At 32.4% G+C, this 20669-nt stretch overlaps 3 long non-coding RNA genes and 1 other non-coding gene across 4 annotated transcripts; all 4 read right to left on the minus strand.

Moving 5' to 3' along the window:
* Window positions 1-1244: 1244 nt before the first annotated feature.
* LOC110997558 lies at window positions 1245-2082 on the minus strand. Its single transcript, XR_006751289.1, has 3 exons — window positions 2012-2082; window positions 1647-1837; window positions 1245-1460 (listed from the first exon to the last, which is right to left on the minus strand). It is a non-coding gene; the product is annotated as an uncharacterized LOC110997558 (transcript).
* Window positions 2083-6347: 4265 nt separating this feature from the next.
* Window positions 6348-7141, minus strand: LOC123690689. The gene is made up of 3 exons (XR_006751288.1): window positions 7107-7141; window positions 6742-6932; window positions 6348-6563 (listed from the first exon to the last, which is right to left on the minus strand). It is a non-coding gene; the product is annotated as an uncharacterized LOC123690689 (long non-coding RNA).
* A 2843-nt stretch (window positions 7142-9984) lies between these two features.
* LOC123690688 lies at window positions 9985-10801 on the minus strand. Its single transcript, XR_006751287.1, has 3 exons — window positions 10767-10801; window positions 10402-10592; window positions 9985-10223 (listed from the first exon to the last, which is right to left on the minus strand). It is a non-coding gene; the product is annotated as an uncharacterized LOC123690688 (long non-coding RNA).
* A 4687-nt stretch (window positions 10802-15488) lies between these two features.
* Window positions 15489-16194, minus strand: LOC123690690. The gene is made up of 3 exons (XR_006751290.1): window positions 16124-16194; window positions 15807-15955; window positions 15489-15628 (listed from the first exon to the last, which is right to left on the minus strand). It is a non-coding gene; the product is annotated as an uncharacterized LOC123690690 (long non-coding RNA).
* Between the last annotated feature and the right edge of the window lie 4475 nt (window positions 16195-20669).

Raw genomic sequence — 20669 nt, forward strand, 5'->3', positions numbered from 1 at the left:
TACTGATAAGGACACTGCTAAAATTGTGTATCATAGCTACTTTCACAGCGTTATGTCGTAAGGTTTTCCGCTGTGGGGTGCTGCTTCAGAGGTTCAAACCATATTTGTGCTGCAGAAGCGGGCTGTTCGGGGTATTTGTTGTGTTTCTCCAAGAGAGTCGGTACGGAATAAGTTTAAGGAGTTAAATATTATGACACTATCTGGTCAATATATTCTTGAAGCCTTTTTGTATGTACACAAACATATACACAAATCCTAACTTTCAACAGTATAATACTCAAAACAAAACCGATTTGAGTGTACAACCAACCAGGCTCGAGACGATAAACCACTCCTTATATGGAAATTGTATTGGTTTTTACAACAAACATCCAAATGAATTTAGATAAACCTAAATTAATCTATAAACTTTTTTTAAATTTGACGAATATTTGAATGATCCTAATCCTTGGGATTGATTTGCTCCACTTACGCTGAGTTACACAATTTGTATAACTCAAAAGATAGCAATTACAAAGAGTGGTGTAAAGTTTCTTGCCAGTTCTTCTTGTCTGCTATACGCCCTTGACTTGTAATAAACAACAAAAAACGTGTACGAACTGGTTGAAAATTTACAATTAATGTAACTTCTTATCTGACGTTCATTAGTATACTTGTTTATCTATATAATTATAGTTATTTTGAGTTTGAGTTTCTGAAATAAATATATTTTAATAACAAAACATGTAGGTTAAAAATAACAAATATACAATGAAATAGATAAAAAAATATTTTTTTTAACTTAACTTAATATTACCAAATTATTTAATTGAGTGTGTTACATGTTTTTCAAAATATACTATAATTTATATATCTTAATTTATTTATCCTAGAGGTTAAGAAAGTCGTGAATGCTGTTTACTTCTGTGTTGGAAATAAATACTTCTCAATAAAATATAAGGTGTGTTCTATTTATTTAAAAATAATTGGCATGTTTTAAGTGTTTTAACGAGAAGATAGAAGTGGATCAGTAAAAAATCCTTAAGTAACCTGCCATTTTATACTAGATATTATATGAAATAAAAGTCATACAATAGCAGCACTTCTTTTTAAAATTTTTTGTTTGTTATTAACCTCCGCTATTTGAGAACTGGCAGACAACTTTTAATTTAAGGTCATTATTTTTAAAGTTCATAAGTGTCCTACATGAATAATGATTTAATGAATATATAAATAATCAAGTAAGGTACACCAAACAAAAGTGATTAAATGCTGATTTTTTTATTGATAAAAAAATTAGTATCCAGACACAGCATTTTCCAAAATTGGCAGGTAAATGTTGTCAGGATCGTATTTCTTGTCGAAGTCCCGGTAGTACTCAGGATACTTCACCTTCAGAGCCATCAGGAAACGGTTCGCCAATTTCTTCTGAGGGTCATTGCATCTGTGGCAGGCTGTGAAGATTACTTCAGCCAACTTATCTATAAAACACACATAAAATTATAAAATTATGAATTTAATAAAAAATTGTCAAAGGAGGTCAGAAATCGTGATAATATGAGAATGAAAACTTTTGCCTAAGCAATGCTTGACTAAATTGCTTTCGTTTAGTTGTCTGTCTTATATTCTGCGGAATATAATTATTTTAAATATATATCATGACATACTTTTGTATGATTGAATCCGATAGTAGCACGGAGCACGATCAACTAAGCAATCAATAATTTCTTTGGCTATAAGTGGTTCGTTCATCAATGAGTCGATATCCAAATAATCATCGTCCGAGGTGAAGTATACGATATCCTCTGCTATGGTCATCACCACAAGGGCGGAAAGGATGATGAAGAGTTTCATGTTTCTGTAAAATAATATCGAAATTGGTTTCTCTAACAATAATTTAAACAGCTGGATTTCAGAGAATTACAGATTAGATTTTATACCAATAAAGAAATACAAAAATTGTTGCCATAAACATCGCAATTTTTATTATATTCAAATTTAGTTAGTTAGTTAATAAAATATAAAACCTTACCAAATTGAGATCCAAATTAAACTGTGACAATATATAATACAGTACGGTATATATAGTAACTAATTCTATTAATAATAATTGATAAACTATTTAAATTTACTAATTATTTTTCCTTGTTACAGAGGAAATAATCCTCAAATATTAAATTATGACCATCGTTATTAAACGATTATTTAAGTTATTATTTATATAAAATTTATAATGGACAACATGCACTCATGTTTGTATTACAATACACACAAAATATAGTAGGTAAGTATTTTATTTTATCTTATGTCAGATGGCGCATAAATTCCTGTATGTTCGGAAGAATTTTTGTGTTACCCGAAGGGAGTCGATACGGATTAAGTTTAAGGAATTAAATATTATGACACTCTCTGGTCAATATGTTCTAGTAGCCTTATTGTATGTATAACAAAATATAATCGATTAAAAACAAATGGCGACACCCGTTTAGTATTTGAAGCAAATATAAGCGTACGACCAACCAGGCTTCAAAAGATTAGATCACTTATTTGGAAAATGTATTCGTTTTTACAACAAAGTCTCAAGAGAAACTAGAGTACCAATTCTTAGAAGGCCGGCAACGCACTCGCGAGCCCTCTGGCATTGAGAGTGCCCATGGGCGGCGGTATCACTTAACATCAGGTGAGCCTCCTGCCCGTTTGCCCCCTGTTCTATAAAAAAAAATATAAACAGGCATCATTATTGACAAAAGTGTGACAATAACCAATCGACGGATTGTGTAGCCTTTGATAAATCTGTGAATACAAGCTATCCATGGTAGGTCGGATCGATGTATGTAGATACTTACCTTTATATGAAAATGACAGTTCAACTGTGCCAATATCCTATCTTAAGATTTTAACTTACAGCAGTTTTTAAAATAATTAAAAAGGTTTGATATGTTTTAAACATATAATGACATAGACATGTATATTTTAATATTATTTGTACGGTTTTATTTACTTTATTTGGTTTATATTAATTATCAAATATGAGTGTAAATAGCGAAGAGATTGCATTCTATCCGTCGCCAAAAGATTGTCTTTGTAGGGTTAAGCTATTGGGATGCAGATAAGAGTTCGATCGACTGTTACGGTCTGATTTCAGATTGCTTTCAATCTGAGATTGTTGATTAATTATTGGGTTCGGCGTTATAGGCGCACTCCCGCCGCCCCGGCCGGCCGGTTTCGCCGCAAATACTATGTCCCGCAATTTTTAAATCTTTAATATCTTCGAAAATATTTATTCTGTCACGATGTTTGTCCGCGACGGACTCCTGAACTACTTAACCGATTTTAAATTGAATTGGCACACCGTAAGCAGTCTGGTCCAACCCAAGAGATTGCTTCATAAGATAAGCTTACTTAGATCTTTAATTATAGTCGCAATTTTATTTTATTGCAAATTATTTGTCTATAATTAATTGACAGTCACAATTATCTGTTAACTCCAAAAGATTCCAACAGATGACGGGTACAGTTGCAAATATTTGTTGATCATTTGATACAATTCTAACAGATGGCGCTGTGTTAAAAGTACCAACGTTTCACATAAGTTCGCCTATCGTTTCCCTTGAATAGTTTACTATCATCTAATATAATAAAAACCTTATCCACAGCAAAGCTTGGCCGAGTCTGCTAGTATGTCATATAACATATTCTTCACGCAACGAGAAATGTTTATTTTACAGAAAATATTCCTGAAGCTGTAACTACCGCATGCCACAAAAACACTGTCTGGATTCTTATCAGGTTCTTTTCTTGAGTGTGTGTAAAGATAGTCCTCCTTTACAATAGACCGGTTTCATTCTCCTTTTTTTCCTACCCTTTTAATTTTCGGTAAGTCATGTTGTGGTAAATTGACAGTTTATAAATGTTACGATACGATTTTCAAGATTGCCATACGACAATTTGCTTTGATGAACAAAATGTATAAGATTTACTTTACCTAATGTTAAAACTACAACCATGGAGCTTAAACTAAACAATGAAAAACTAAATTTAGTTAATTCTACGGTATTTCTAGGCATTACAATAGACCAAAAACTTCAATGGCGTCAGCATATCACTAAACTTTCAGACAAGCTTAGTTCAGCGACATACGCTATTAGAAAAATTAGGCAACTCACAGACGAGGAAACTGCCAGAATAGTATATTTTAGTTACTTTCACAGCGTTATGTCATATGGAATTCTTTTATGGGGCAAAGCAGCAGATATTCAATCTGTTTTTATCTTGCAAAAACGTGCTATTAGGTCAATCTATTGCTTGAAACCAGGCACTTCACTTAGACACTTATTCAAGGAAATCAGTATTTTGACGGTACCGTCACAATATATCTACAACTGTATCGTTTTTGTGCGTAGTAATATTAGTTCTCTTTTAAAGAACAGTGACATTCACAATAGGAATACAAGAAATAAGGGAAAACTTTTCCAGCCGTTTTACAGGTTGCAGAAAATAAACAATTAATTTATAGGCCTAAGTGTACGCTGCTATAACATGATTCCTAGTGAAATATTGGAACTGCCTCTCAACAGATTCAAAACACATATTAAAAAAACGTTAATGTGTAAAGGTTACTACACAGTTAATGACTACCTAGAAGATAAAAACGCTTGGCAATAGGTCTAATTAAATTGTTATAATTTGCTTTGTTCTCTTGGAAGTGTTGTGAATGTAATGGAATGTAATGTAATGGTGAATGTGGTAAATCACAGAACAGATTGTATTTTATTTTTACTTATGTAACTTAAATGACGTTGTGGTTTATGACATTTTCTTTTGAATAATTGTATGTAAAGGGAGGATAAAACTTGCTGAGTTTCTTGCCCGTTCTTCTCAGAACAAGACCTCCTGGTAGTCTTGCAAACGGATGGCGTAGTTTTGCTCTTTCGCGAATTTTGTAAACGTTTTTGACATTCACAAGCATGCCTTAGGTCGCATCTGGACTGAATAAATGAATTTTGATTTTGAACTTCGTTGAAAAAACTGTTTTTCTAGACATACAATAGATAGTAAACACATAGATATTCTGTCCAATAGGCTTAGCTCTGTAGCAGATGCAGTAAAGAAAATGCGACAGTTTACTGATAAGGACACTGCTAAAATTGTGTATCATAGCTACTTTCACAGCGTTATGTCGTAAGGTTTTCCGCTGTGGGGTGCTGCTTCAGAGGTTCAAACCATATTTGTGCTGCAGAAGCGGGCTGTTCGGGGTATTTGTTGTGTTTCTCCAAGAGAGTCGGTACGGAATAAGTTTAAGGAGTTAAATATTATGACACTATCTGGTCAATATATTCTTGAAGCCTTTTTGTATGTACACAAACATATACACAAATCCTAACTTTCAACAGTATAATACTCAAAACAAAACCGATTTGAGTGTACAACCAACCAGGCTCGAGACGATAAACCACTCCTTATATGGAAATTGTATTGGTTTTTACAACAAACATCCAAATGAATTTAGATAAACCTAAATTAATCTATAAACTTTTTTTAAATTTGACGAATATTTGAATGATCCTAATCCTTGGGATTGATTTGCTCCACTTACGCTGAGTTACACAATTTGTATAACTCAAAAGATAGCAATTACAAAGAGTGGTGTAAAGTTTCTTGCCAGTTCTTCTTGTCTGCTATACGCCCTTGACTTGTAATAAACAACAAAAAACGTGTACGAACTGGTTGAAAATTTACAATTAATGTAACTTCTTATCTGACGTTCATTAGTATACTTGTTTATCTATATAATTATAGTTATTTTGAGTTTGAGTTTCTGAAATAAATATATTTTAATAACAAAACATGTAGGTTAAAAATAACAAATATACAATGAAATAGATAAAAAAATATTTTTTTTAACTTAACTTAATATTACCAAATTATTTAATTGAGTGTGTTACATGTTTTTCAAAATATACTATAATTTATATATCTTAATTTATTTATCCTAGAGGTTAAGAAAGTCGTGAATGCTGTTTACTTCTGTGTTGGAAATAAATACTTCTCAATAAAATATAAGGTGTGTTCTATTTATTTAAAAATAATTGGCATGTTTTAAGTGTTTTAACGAGAAGATAGAAGTGGATCAGTAAAAAATCCTTAAGTAACCTGCCATTTTATACTAGATATTATATGAAATAAAAGTCATACAATAGCAGCACTTCTTTTTAAAATTTTTTGTTTGTTATTAACCTCCGCTATTTGAGAACTGGCAGACAACTTTTAATTTAAGGTCATTATTTTTAAAGTTCATAAGTGTCCTACATGAATAATGATTTAATGAATATATAAATAATCAAGTAAGGTACACCAAACAAAAGTGATTAAATGCTGATTTTTTTATTGATAAAAAAATTAGTATCCAGACACAGCATTTTCCAAAATTGGCAGGTAAATGTTGTCAGGATCGTATTTCTTGTCGAAGTCCCGGTAGTACTCAGGATACTTCACCTTCAGAGCCATCAGGAAACGGTTCGCCAATTTCTTCTGAGGGTCATTGCATCTGTGGCAGGCTGTGAAGATTACTTCAGCCAACTTATCTATAAGACACACATAAAATTATAAATTTAATAAAAAATTGTCAAAGGAGGTCAGAAATCGTGATAATATGAGAAAGAAAACTTTTGCCTAAGCAATGCTTGACTAAATCGCTTTCGTTTAGTTGTCTGTCTTATATTCTGCGGAATATAATTATTTTAAATATATATCATGACTTACTTTTGTATGATTGAATCCGATAGTAGCACGGAGCACGATCAACTAAGCAATCAATAATTTCTTTGGCTATAAGTGGTTCGTTCATCAATGAGTCGATATCCAAATAATCATCGTCCGAGGTGAAGTATACGATATCCTCTGCTATGGTCATCACCACAAGGGCAGAAAGGATGACGAAGAGTTTCATGTTTCTGTAAAATAATATCGAAATTCGTTTCTCTAACAATAATTTAAACAGCTGGGTTTCAGAGAATTACAGATTATATTTTATACCAATAAAGAAATACAAAAATTGTTGCCATAAACATCGCAATTTTTATTATATTCAAATTTAGTTAGTAAGTTAATAAAATATAAAACCTTACCAAATTGAGATCCAAATTAAACTGTGACAATATATAATATAGTACAGTATATATAGTAACTAATTCTATTAATAATAATTGATAAACTATTTAAATTTACTAATTATTTTTCCTTGTTACAGAGGAAATAGTCCTCAAGGATTAAATTATGACCATCGTTATTAAACGATTATTTAAGTTATTATTTATATAAAATTTATAATGGACAACATGCACTCAATATGTGTATTACAATACACATTAAATATTGTAATTTATTTTATCTTATGTCAGATGTCGCATGTATTCGTGTATGTTTGGGGGATTTGTTGTGTTACCCCAGGGAGTAGATACGGAATAAGTTTAAGGAATTAAATATTATGACACTCTCTGGTCAATATGTTCTTGTAGCCTTATGTATGTATAACAAAATATAATCGAATTAAAACAAATGTTGACACTTGTTTAGTATTTGAAGTAAATGTAAGCGTACGACCAACCAGGCTTCAAAAAAGTAGATCACTTATTTGTAAAATGTATTCGTTTTTACAACAAAGTCTCAAGAGAAACTAGAGTACCAATTCTTAGAAGGCCGGCAACGCACTCGCGAGCCCTCTGGCATTGAGAGTGCCCATGGGCGGCGGTATCACTTAACATCAGGTGAGCCTCCTGCCCGTTTGCACCCCTGTTCTATAAAAAAAAGAGAATAATCACAAACTAGCGACCCTCACTGGTGCAATACTGATGAATAGCCCGTTTATATTATCTGCTGTTTTTTTCCTGGCTGGAGAGCTCCGTTACTAAACGCGTCCAATTACTGCTAAATTTTAAGTGCTATAGAGAGAATCGCTTTTTTTAATGAAATCACACCGTTGGCCTCAAGGGCCTTTAGGAGAAGAACCACGGCCTCCGACGCGCTATTTACGCCCAAACCCAATAACCTATCTCAGTCCATTTTTGATCATCTAAGATAGGCATATTTATTGACAAAAGTGTGCCAATAACCAATCGACGGATTATAATAAATTTGTATGTAATCTGAATACAAGCTATCCATGGTAGGTCGAATCGGTGTATGTAGATAGACCTTTATATGAAAATGACGGTTCAACTCTGCCAATATCCTATCTTAAGATTTTAACTTACAGCAGTTTTTAAAATAATTAAAAAGTTTTGATATGTTTTAAACATAGACATGTATATTTTAATATTATTTGTACGGTTTTATTTACATAATTATCAAATATGAGTGTAAATAGCGAAGAGATTGCATTCTATCCGTCGCCAAAAATGGATTGTCTTTGTAGGGTTAGGCTATTGGGATGCAGATAAGAGTTTGATCGAGTGTTACGGTCTGATTTAAAGCAATCTGATATTGTTTGCTGATGACACTTCACATAAATTTTAAGTGAATAGGAAGAACGTATTATTGGACCATGTAAACGATTCTATCTCTCGTTTTGTTAACTGGTTTAATGTAAATAACTTACTGCTTAATGAAAATAGAACAAAAGGTTTTAGAATTACAACCACTAGTGTAAAGCGAGATATTGGTATAGTGGTAGTTTAAGGATAGTGAAATTAACTTCGTTGACAAAACTGTTTTTCTAGACATACAATAGATAGTAAACACATAGATATTCTTTCCAATAGGCTTAGCTCTGTAGCAGATGCAGTAAAGAAAATGCGACAGTTTACTGATAAGGACACTGTTAAAATTCTGTATCATAGCTACTTTCACAGCGTTATGTCGTAAGGTTTTCCGCTGTGGGGTGCTGCTGCAGAGGTTCAAACCATATTTGTGCTGCAGAAGCGGGCTGTTCGGGGTATTTGTTGTGTTTCTCCAAGAGAGTCGGTACGGAATAAGTTTAAGGAGTTAAATATTATGACACTATCTGGTCAATATATTCTTGAAGCCTTTTTGTATGTACACAAACATATACACAAATCCTAACTTTCAACAGTATAATACTCAAACCAGAACCAATTTGAGTGTACAACCAACCAGGCTCGAGACGATAAACCACTCCTTATATGGAAATTGTATTGGTTTTTACAACAAACTTCCAAATGAATTTAGATAAACCTAAATTAATCTATAAACTTTTTTTTAAATTTGACGAATATTTGAATGATCCTAATCCTTGGGATTGACTTTCTCCAATTAAACAATTTGTATAACTCAAAACTTAGCAATTACAAAGAGTGGTGTAAAGTTCATTGCTAGTTCTTCTTGCCTGCTATACGCCCTTGACTTGTAATAAACAACAAAAAACGTGTACGAACTGGTTGAAAATTTACAATTAATATAACTTCTTATCTGACGTTCATTAGTATACTTGTTTATCTACATAATTATAGTTATTTTGAGTTTGAGTTTCTGAAATAAATACATTGTAATCACAAAACATGTCGGTTAAAAATAACAAATATACAATGAAATAGATAAAAAATATTTTTTTTAACTTAACTTAATATTACCAAATTATTTAATTGAGTGTGTTACATGATTTTCAAAATATACTATAATTTATATATCTTAATTTATTTACCCTTTAGTTTAAGAAAGTCGTGAATGCTGTTTATTTCTGTGTCGGAAATAAATACTTCTCAATAAAATATAAGGTGCGTTCTATTTATTTAAAAATAATTGGCATGTTTTAAGTGTTTTAACAAGAAGATAGAAGTGGATCAGTAAAAAAATCCTTAAGTAACCTGCCATTTTATACTCGATATTTTATGAAATAAAAGTCATACAATAGCAGCACTTCTTTTTAAATTTTTTATTAACCTCCCCTATTTGAGAACTGGCAGACAACTTTTAATTTAAGGTCATTATTTTTAAAGTTCATAAGTGTCCTACATGAATAATGATTTAATAAATATATAAATAATCAAGTAAGGTACACCAAACAAAAGTGATTAAATGCTGATTTTTTTATTGATAAAAAAATTAGTATCCAGATACAGCATTTTCCAAAATTGGCAGGTAAATGTTGTCAGGATCGTATTTCTTGTCGAAGTCCCGGTAGTACTCAGGATACTTCACCTTCAGAGCCATCAGGAAACGGTTCGCCAATTTCTTCTGAGGGTCATTGCATCTGTGGCAGGCTGTGAAGATTACTTCAGCCAACTTATCTATAAGACACACATAAAATTATAAATTTAATAAAAAATTGTCAAAGGAGGTCAGAAATCGTGATAATATGAGAAAGAAAACTTTTGCCTAAGCAATGCTTGACTAAATCGCTTTCGTTTAGTTGTCTGTCTTATATTCTGCGGAATATAATTATTTTAAATATATATCATGACTTACTTTTGTATGATTGAATCCGATAGTAGCACGGAGCACGATCAACTAAGCAATCAATAATTTCTTTGGCTATAAGTGGTTCGTTCATCAATGAGTCGATATCCAAATAATCATCGTCCGAGGTGAAGTATACGATATCCTCTGCTATGGTCATCACCACAAGGGCAGAAAGGATGACGAAGAGTTTCATGTTTCTGTAAAATAATATCGAAATTCGTTTCTCTAACAATAATTTAAACAGCTGGGTTTCAGAGAATTACAGATTATATTTTATACCAATAAAGAAATACAAAAATTGTTGCCATAAACATCGCAATTTTTATTATATTCAAATTTAGTTAGTAAGTTAATAAAATATAAAACCTTACCAAATTGAGATCCAAATTAAACTGTGACAATATATAATATAGTACGGTATATATAGTAACTAATTCTATTAATAATAATTGATAAACTATTTAAATTTACTAATTATTTTTCCTTGTTACAGAGGAAATAGTCCTCAAGGATTAAATTATGACCATCGTTATTAAACGATTATTTTCGTTATTAGTTATTATTTATATAAAATTTATAATGGACAACATGCACTCATGTTTGTATTACAATACACATAAAATATAGTAGATAAGTAATTTATTTTATCTTATGTCAGATGGCGCATGAATTCCTGTATGTTCGGAAGATTTTTTGTGTTACCCGAAGGGAGTCGATACGGAATAAGTTTAAGGAATTAAATATTATGACACTCTCTGGTCAATATGTTCTTGTAGCCTTATTGTATGTATAACAAAATATAATCGATTAAAAACAAATGGTGACACCCGTTTAGTATTTGAAGCAAATATAAGCGTACGACCAACCAGGCTTCAAAAGATTAGATCACTTATTTGGAAAATGTATTCGTTTTTACAACAAAGTCCCAAGCGAAACTAGAGTACCAATTCTTAGAAGGCCGGCAACGCACTCGCGAGCCCTCTGGCATTGAGAGTGTCTAAGGGCGGCGGTATCACTTAACATCAGGTGAGCCTCCTGTCCGTTTGCCCCCTGTTCTATAAAAAAAAATATAAACAGGCATCATTATTGACAAAAGTGTGACAATAACCAATCGACGGATTGTGTAGCCTTTGATAAATCTGTGAATACAAGCTATCCATGGTAGGTCGGATCGATGTATGTAGATACTTACCTTTATATGAAAATGACAGTTCAACTGTGCCAATATCCTATCTTAAGATTTTAACTTACAGCAGTTTTTAAAATAATTAAAAAGGTTTGATATGTTTTAAACATATAATGACATAGACATGTATATTTTAATATTATTTGTACGGTTTTATTTACTTTATTTGGTTTATATTAATTATCAAATATGAGTGTAAATAGCGAAGAGATTGCATTCTATCCGTCGCCAAAAGATTGTCTTTGTAGGGTTAAGCTATTGGGATGCAGATAAGAGTTCGATCGACTGTTACGGTCTGATTTCAGATTGCTTTCAATCTGAGATTGTTGATTAATTATTGGGTTCCGCGTTATAGGCGCACTCCCGCCGCCCCGGCCGGCCGGTTTCGCCGCAAATACTATGTCCCGCAATTTTTAAATCTTTAATATCTTCGAAAATATTTATTCTGTCACGATGTTTGTCCGCAACGGACTCCTGAACTACTTAACCGATTTTAAATTGAATTGGCACACCGTAAGCAGTCTGGTCCAACCCAAAAGATTGCTTCATAAGATAAGCTTACTTAGATCTTTAATTATAGTCGCAATTTTATTTTATTGCAAATTATTTGTCTATAATTAATTGACAGTCACAATTATCTGTTAACTCCAAAAGATTCCAACAGATGACGGGTACAGTTGCAAATATTTGTTGATCATTTGATACAATTCTAACAGATGCCGCTGTGTTAAAAGTACCAACGTTTCACATAAGTTCGCCTATCGTTTCCCTTGAATAGTTTACTATCATCTAATATAATAAAAACCTTATCCACAGCAAAGCTTGGCCGAGTCTGCTAGTATGTCATATAACATATTCTTCACGCAACGAGAAATGTTTATTTTACAGAAAATATTCCTGAAGCTGTAACTACCGCATGCCACAAAAACACTGTCTGGATTCTTATCAGGTTCTTTTCTTGAGTGTGTGTAAAGATAGTCCTCCTTTACAATAGACCGGTTTCATTCTCCCTTTTTTCCTACCCTTTTAATTTTCGGTAAGTCATGTTGTGGTAAATTGACAGTTTATAAATGTTACGATACGATTTTCAAGATTGCCATACGACAATTTGCTTTGATGAACAAAATGCATAAGATTTACTTTACCTAATGTTAAAACTACAACCATGGAGCTTAAAACAAACAATGAAAAACTAAATTTAGTTAATTCTACGGTATTTCTAGGCATTACAATAGACCAAAAACTTCAATGGCGTCAGCATATCACTAAACTTTCAGACAAGCTTAGTTCAGCGACATACGCTATTAGAAAAATTAGGCAACTCACAGACGAGGAAACTGCCAGAATAGCATATTTTAGTTACTTTCACAGCGTTATGTCATATGGAATTCTTTTATGGGGCAAAGCAGCAGATATTCAATCTATTTTTATCTTGCAAAAACGTGCTATTAGGTCAATCTATTGCTTGAAACCAGGCACTTCACTTAGACACTTATTCAAGGAAATCAGTATTTTGACGGTACCGTCACAATATATCTACAACTGTATCGTTTTTGTGCGTAGTAATATTAGTTCTCTTTTAAAGAACAGTGACATTCACAATAGGAATACAAGAAATAAGGGAAAACTTTTCCAGCCGTTTTACAGGTTGCAGAAAATAAACAATTCATTTATAGGCCTAAGTGTACGCTGCTATAACATGATTCCTAGTGAAATATTGGAACTGCCTCTCAACAGATTCAAAACACATATTAAAAAAACCTTAATGTGTAAAGGTTACTACACAGTTAATGACTACCTAGAAGATAAAAACGCTTGGCAATAGGTCTAATTAAATTCTTATAATTTGCTTTGTTCTCTTGGAAGTGTTGTGAATGTAATGTAATGTAATGGAATGTAATGTAATGGTGAATGTGGTAAATCACAGAACAGATTGTATTTTTTTTTTACTTATGTAACTTAAATGACGTTGTGGTTTATGACATTTTCTTTTGAATAATTGTATGTAAAGGGAGGATAAAACTTGCTGAGTTTCTTGCCCGTTCTTCTCAGAACAAGACCTCCTGGTAGTCTTGCGAACGGATGGCGTAGTTTTGCTCTTTCGCGAATTTTGTAAACGTTTTTGACATTCACAAGCATGCCTTAGGTCGCATCTGGACTGAATAAATGAATTTTGATTTTGAACTTCGTTGACAAAACTGTTTTTCTAGACATACAATAGATAGTAAACACATAGATATTCTGTCCAATAGGCTTAGCTCTGTAGCAGATGCAGTAAAGAAAATGCGACAGTTTACTGATAAGGACACTGCTAAAATTCTGTATCATAGCTACTTTCAGAGCATTATGTCGTAAGGTTGTCCGCTGTGGGGTGCTGCTGCAGAGGTTCAAACCATATTTGTGCTGCAGAAGCGGGCTGTTCGGGGTATTTGTTGTGTTTCTCCAAGAGAGTCGGTACGGAATAAGTTTAAGGAGTTAAATATTATGACACTATCTGGTCAATATATTCTTGAAGCCTTTTTGTATGAACACAAATATATAAACAAATCCTAACTTTCAACAGAATAATCCTCAAAACAGAACCGATTTGAGTGTACGACCAACCAGGCTGGAGACGATAAACCACTCCTTATATGGAAATGTATTGGTTTTTATAACAAACTTCCTAGTTTATTTAGATAATTATCACTAAAAAAATTCAATGCCCTCATCAAACCTAAATTAATATATAAACTTCTTATAAATTTGACGAATATTTGAATTAATTTAACTTCTTATCTGACGTTCATTAGTATACTGGTTTATCTATATAAATAAAGTTATTTTGAGTTTGAGTGTCTGATAAGTAATATATATTTGTATGTTGGAAATAAATATATTTTAATCACAAAACATGAAGGTTAAAAATAACACATATACAATGAAATAGATAAAAAATAAAAGTTACCAAATTTTTGGAGTTTACTCCTTAAGAATCGATGTTCATATATAAGGCGCCCGGTATGAGAAAAATATGACAGGTAAAATCTACTGATGACTGACCTCGTTACTTTTTTGCTCGCAACTTTCTAATTTGGTTGGATTATTTTAAAAAATAAATGATAATTGTCAGATAATAATAATTACATAATTTATCAACATTCCTAATGAAATATTTGTGCACATCTGAAATTGACTATTGTGAAAAGTTTAATGTAAAATTTTTCGCCGATTAGTTATAATAAATGTATATAAAATAAATAAATATATATGTATATTATTTTCATTAATTTGTTAATTTACCCTTTCATATGGTATTAATCTCATTTTCAGTTGGATAAACTCTTGACAATCGTACTTAAGGAGTAGTCCAGTCGTGCGTCGGAGCTGACACACACAATTTATTTTTTTATTTGAGTGTGTTACATGTTTTTCAAAATATACTATGATTTATATACTTATCTTAATTTATTTACACTATAGGTTAAGAAAGTCGTGAATGCTATATATTTCTGTGTTGGAAATAAATACTTCTCAATAAAATATAAGGTGCGTTCTATTTATTTAAAAATAATTGGCATGTTTTATGTGTTTTAACAAGAAGATAGAAGTGGAACAGTAAAAAAACCCTTAAGTAACCTGCCATTTTATACTCGATATTTCATGAAATAAAAGTCATACAATAGCACTTCGTTTTCAATTTTTTTGTTCGTTGTTAACCTCTCCCTATTTCAGAACTGGCAGTTACCTTTTAATTCAAGGTAATTATTTTTAAAGTTCATAAGTGTCGTACATGAATAATGATTTAATAAATGTATAATTAATCAAGTAAGGTACATCAAACAGAAGTGATTACATGCAAATTTTTTATTGATAAAAAAAATTAGTTTCCAGACACAGCAATTTCCAAAATGGGCAGATAAATGTGGTCAGGATCGTATTTCTCCTGGAAGTCCCCGTAGTACTGAGGATAGTACTCCTTCAGAGCCATCAGGTAACGGTTCAAAAATTTCTTCTGGAGGTCATTGCATCTGTGGCAGGCTGTGAAGACTACTTCAGCCATGTTTTCTATAAAACACACATAAAATTATAAATTTAATAAAAAAATATCAAAGGAAGTCAGAAATCGTGATAATATGAGAAAGAAAACTTTTGCCTAAGCAATGCTTGACTAAATCGCTTTCGTTTAGTTGCCTGTCTTCTATACTGCGCAATATAATTATTTTAAATATATATCATGACTTACTTTTGTATGACTGAATCAGAGAGTGACATGGTGCACGATCAACGAAGCAATCACTAATTTCTTTGATCATTGTTGGACTGAATATGACAAAATCCTCTGCTATGGTCATCACCACAAGGGCGGAAAGGATGATGAAGAGTTTCATGTTTCTGTAAAATAATATCGAAATTCGTTTCTCTAACAATAATTTAAACAGCTGGGTTTCAGAGAATTACAGATTATATAATACCAATAAAGAAATACAAAAATTGTTGCCATAAACATCGCAATTTTTATTATGTTCAAATTTAGTCAAAGAAAATAATATAAAACCATACCAAATTGAGATCCAAATTGAACTGTGACAATATATAATACAGTACGGTATATATAGTTACTAATTCTATTAATAATAATTGATAAACTATTTAAATTTACTAATTATTTTTCCTTGTTACAGAGGAAATAGTCCTCAAGTATTAAATTGTGACCATCGTTATTAAACGATTATTTAAGTTATTATTTATATAAAACTTATAATAGACAAAATGCACTCATGTTTGTATTACAATACACATAAAATATAGTAGGTAAGTAATTTATTTTATCTTATGTCAGATGGCGCATGAATTCCTGTATGTTCGGAAGATTTTTTGTGTTACCCGAAGGGAGTCGATACGGACTAAGTTTAAGGAATTAAATATTATGACACTCTCTGGTCAATATGTTCTTGTAGCCTTATTGTATGTATAACAAAATATAAGCTTAAGTTCTAATGTAATTGATGTGTATGTGTAAGTGTGTTAAGTTTGTGATGTCATATTTCCTTCTATATTTTTTAGGCATACACATTGTTTTAAAATGTATATATAAATAAATAAATAATCGATTAAAAACAAATGGTGACACCTGTTAAGTATTTGAAGCAAGTTTAACAGTACGACCAACCAGGCTTTAAAAGATTAGATCACTTATTTGGAAAATGTATTCGTTTTTAAAACAAACTTCCAAGCGAAACGAGAGTACCAACTCTGAAAAGGCCGGCAACGAACTCGCAAGCCTCTGGCATTGAGAGTGTCACTTAACATCAGGTGAGCCTCCTGCCCGTTTGCCCCCTGTTCTATAAAAAAAGAGAATAATCACAAACTAGCGACCCTCACGGGTGCAATACTGATGAATAGCCCGTTTATATTATCTGCTTTTTTTTCCTCGCTGGAGAGCCCGATACTAAACGCGTCCAATTACTGCTAAATTTAAAGTGCTATAGAGAGAATCGCTTTTTTTAATGAAATCACACCGTTGGCCTCAAGGGCCTTTAGGAGGAGAACCGCGGCCTCCGACGCGCTATTTACGCCCAAACCCAATAACCTATCTCAGTCCATTTTTGATCATCTGAGATAGGCATCTTTATTGACAAAAGTGTGCCAATAACCAATCGACGGATTGTAATAGCCTCTGATAAATCTGTGATTACAGGCTATCCCTGGTAGGTCGGATCGGTGTATGTAGTTAGACCTTTATATGAAAAGGATAGTTCAACTGTGCCAATAATCTAAGATAGGATATCTTAAGATTTTAACTTACAGCAGTTTTTAAAATAATTAAAAAGTTTTGATTTGTTTTAAACATAGACATGTATAATTTAATATTATTTGTAAGTTTATTTACTTTATTTGGTTTATATTAATTATCAAATATGAGTGTAAAGAGCGAAGAGATTGCATTATTTCCGTCGCCAAAAATGGATTGTCTTCGTAGGGTTTGGCTATTCGGATGCAGATAAGAGTTCGATTGACTGTAACGGTCTGATTTCAGATTGCTTTCAATCTGAGATTGTTAATTAATTATTGGGTTCGGGCGGTATAGGCCCTGGCCGGCCAGAACCGCCGCAAATACTGCGTCCCGCAATTTTAAATCTGTAATATCTTCAAAAATATTTATTTAAATGATTTAGAATGATTAGTTGTTTTTAATGCTTTCTACAGTTTTTATATTTAATACAAAACGTTTGACGTTGCAACGTCAAACGTTCTTCAAAGGCACGTTCTTCATGAGTTCGAAGTTCTTGATGGGAATTTTATGGTACGACTAACGTGCCCATTCGTTTCAAAATGGGATGTCCCATTGTTGGTTTAATTAAAAATAAAATAAAAACAATAAATCAGTGGTGATACAACCTCTTTAGGTCTTGGCCTCAGATTTTTGAATCTGTTTCATGATCATTTTTTTTTTAAATCTAATGGGCAAGTAGGTGATCAGCCTCCAGTGCCTGCATGTCGCCTACTTTTTGTGTCTAAGACATGTCAGTTTCCTCACGATGTTTTCCTTCACCGTTCGAGCAAATGTTAAATGCGCCGGGGATCGAACCTACGACCTCAGGTATGAGAGTCGCACGCTGAAACCATTAGGCCATCGCTGCTCTCTAAAATACTTCTGTTTCTCATATGATTGGTTTTGTAAATTGTCATTTCAGTTATTTTTACTCTGAGTTGTCCTCCCGGTCGTTGACCTCTGACATATTCAAATTATACGCTACAATTCTGGTTAGACATAGTGTTTCTAATAAATTTTATTCAACATTGATAAAACCATGAAATTATAATATACATATTTCATTTCATGGTGAAAATTATATGAAATTTATTTTCAAGATATCGAGTATAAAATGGGGGGTTTCTAAAATATTTTATCAGTTCGACTTCTGTCTTCGTGACTTGGTAAGAATATTTAACAATTATATGGCTTCTGTCACATCACTATGATCTAATGTAATTTAGTCTTGAAGTATTTATTATTATTTTATCAAAGTTATCATTTCCCGTGGTGAGGTATACGATTTGAAAAAATATCATTCGACAGTGACCCCATCGAAAGTTAGAAATGGCCGATCTTTTTTTTTTTTAGTGGCATGGCCGATCTTTGCCCATTTTCAAAACAAATCAGTTTTTTATTTAAAAAAATATAATTTTGGTACTTAATTATAATTAATTTTGCATGACAATTATTATATTCGATTTCGTATGAAATTCACCGATTTAGCTTATTTACTGTATAACTTATATTATATATACTTAATTTTGGTTGCATTTAGAATTACGTCACCTGAATTTGATGATACTGATAAATTTAATACTTCCAATCTAATGAATCGTTATATTTAAAAATCGCATGGCTCATGGAAAATAACTTTTTTTAGGTTACCGCATTCAAGATGAAAATCATTTTACTGTTACTGGTTGTCGGCGCAGCCTCAGTCCATTCGATAGAATACTATTCGACAGCAGATGATTACATGGATATGGAGGGGGTGGTACGCGATCCAGCGAAGCTCAAAGCCATGACTGACTGCTTCTTGGATAGTGGCCCATGTGATCCTGTAGCTCAGAGTATCAAATGTAAGTGAAGCTGTTCTATAGCTCCGCTAGATAATATAAAATATATAGATAAAACTTTTATTGACCTGCATAGTGACAACAACAATTAAAAAATTACTATCAGAAAATCAAATATTTAGATAATATCCACATTAGGAACCACGAATCCTGGACCGATTTACCGCAACGAACTTCGAATCGAATAGATTGACTCGAAACAGTCAACAACTGGATGGATGGTAGTAGACCTTCTGGATTACTCAGATACAAGTAATATCCTAGGAATCAGCTCATCTAAATGCAATAAAAACCAACATTACCATGAAATTTGGGGATTTGGCTGTTTGCATACCTAGCAAAGAACAAGGACGGGATCCAAAGAAACGAAATAGCCATTTACCTTACGTGGCATGCAAAGCTTTAGGTAATGTATCACTTGTCATGCGGAATCTAAAAATGAAATGCATCCTCTTATAATAGATATAGACCAACTGTAACATCTCAAAATATCCTTGACTGAATGTATTTCCTTTTAATTTGCAAATAATTTTAGTAATCGTTGCTGACTCCATCGCTCGCTCTTGCGACCGTTGTAACGACGCCCAGAAGCATTTGGCAAACATCTTCTGCCGTGGTCTCTTCTGGAAACAACCACTCGTCTACAAAAACTTCGTGAACAAATTTGACCCTCAAGGAAACTTTATGGCAAACTTCATGGAAGCTGTTAAGGATTATTGATTAATGACAATAAATTATGATTGATATGAATTTTTCTTTTTAATTAAGAAGACGGCTCAAACCTTGTTTAACGCGGTTTCACCTGTGCAAGTTAGGTCTTAGCGTAGTATGGTATATAAATTTCTCTTATTTTTTTTTTCTTTCTTAAAAAATAAGAAATCTTTTGAATTGAAAAATATGTTTAATTTAAAATAGTAGTTACAGAATAGATTGAAAAAAAAATTATTTATTCTTATACGTATAACAATGTACACTTATGAACGTCAAAAAAGAAATTTACAGTAAATGCTTTTAATATTACATTTCCTGCTAAAATCAAATTAAGGGCGAAGAACGGAACAGAAGAACAAACACTCCGCCACTCTTTTTAATCGCCAACATGCAACCATTACACCATGTTCCACATGACATCTTACGTATTAAATAATAATAAAATAAATTAAAAACAAAGATTAGTCTACTATCAACGGAAAACATAGTGAAATAGGAGCACGTACTTACATTATCGTGGGAATAACACTCAAATACGTAGTCGAAACAACTAACCTCACCGCATACACGAATTCAAGTACAACGAGTCACTACAAGGAGCACTCGTTCAGGAGTATGATGCATGGCCAGCCATTGGCTCCCTAGCCATATTTTAGGGAATGAGACAACCCGCCGCATGCAATGTTCAATCGTATTAATTTATAATTTTATAAATGTAGGGATATATACTTCCGATTTTTCGCATCATTGAATGGACTGAGGGGAACGGCCTTAAAAAGTA

Source organism: Pieris rapae, chromosome 3, assembly GCF_905147795.1.
Source record: "Pieris rapae chromosome 3, ilPieRapa1.1, whole genome shotgun sequence".
Taxonomy (NCBI): domain Eukaryota; kingdom Metazoa; phylum Arthropoda; class Insecta; order Lepidoptera; family Pieridae; genus Pieris; species Pieris rapae.